Source organism: Pteropus alecto, unplaced genomic scaffold (genome assembly GCF_000325575.1).
Source record: "Pteropus alecto unplaced genomic scaffold, ASM32557v1 scaffold43, whole genome shotgun sequence".
Lineage (NCBI taxonomy): Eukaryota > Metazoa > Chordata > Mammalia > Chiroptera > Pteropodidae > Pteropus > Pteropus alecto.
In genome coordinates this window covers 7,558,293-7,559,292 of record NW_006435764.1, presented here as the reverse complement: position 1 = coordinate 7,559,292, position 1,000 = coordinate 7,558,293, and the positions used below count along the sequence as shown (strand labels likewise).

The 1,000-nt window shown below is 40.9% G+C and overlaps 1 pseudogene; it reads left to right on the top strand.

Moving 5' to 3' along the window:
* The first annotated feature begins 672 nt into the window (after positions 1–672).
* Positions 673–791, top strand: LOC112479319 (annotated as a pseudogene).
* The last annotated feature ends 209 nt before the right edge of the window (positions 792–1,000 follow it).

Sequence of the window (1,000 nt, the reverse complement as noted above, 5' to 3'; positions counted from 1 at the left end):
AAAAAAAAAAAAAACAGTTCAGTCCACACGGGACGAGTGCTGAACCAAATGAAAACCACCCTAGGGAGGAAAAGGGGAGAAAGAAGTCTTCCGTTTTAAAATAACACTTCATCTATTTATAATTAATTTATAATTATACTTCGAATAGCATGTTCGATCATGACGGTGAAGGCGTTTGGCACTCTCACCCCCATTTCCCGTGCAAGGCTCCTCCTTGGAATATTTACGGCTAATCAATGGTAAACCTCATTCTAGTTGGTTCTGCTTAAAACACGGACCCCCGATTAAAATCGAAGGGCCGAACAAAAGAATAGAGAAAAACGTTCCGCTTTCCTGGGAATCCAAGAAATGTATATTCAACATGAATCACTATCTGTATCTATTCCATTAATAAAGACCGGGAAGCCCAACAATGGCTCACATAGGCATCGTCATGGCAGACAGGCACTTCCCTAGATTTCCAGTGGGTAATGACGACCCAAACCAAAAACTTATTGTTCTCAAACTCGACAAGGGAATATTTAACTAAAACGTGCCACCCGCAAGAAGGAAGTTCGTAGCCAATGAAAGCGGGACTCATGAAGCAGTGACATGCTAAAAGGCACACGCACAAAATTGACCAAAGAATACAGCTTGTTAGGGCACCGTTGTTTCTAAAAAAAACATACACAAGTCTACGGCCATGCCACCCAGAACAAGCCCAATCCCGTCTGATCTCGGAAGCTAAGCAGGGTCGAGCCTGGTTAGTACTTGGATGGGAGACCACTTAGGAAGACCAGGTGCTATAGGCGTAAAAAATAAAAAAAAAATAAGGGATTGTAAGCTGACAAGGTCCTTGCAAATCTGTGAGGTCAACTGAGGGTTGCCTCGCCTAAAAAATAAAAACAAATAAATAAAATAAATAAAAATAAATTTTAAAACATACACAGAAAGATTACCACAAAGAAACGTAGCTGTGCTGTAACCAGGCAGAGATTATGGTGATCACTCTCTATTTCTA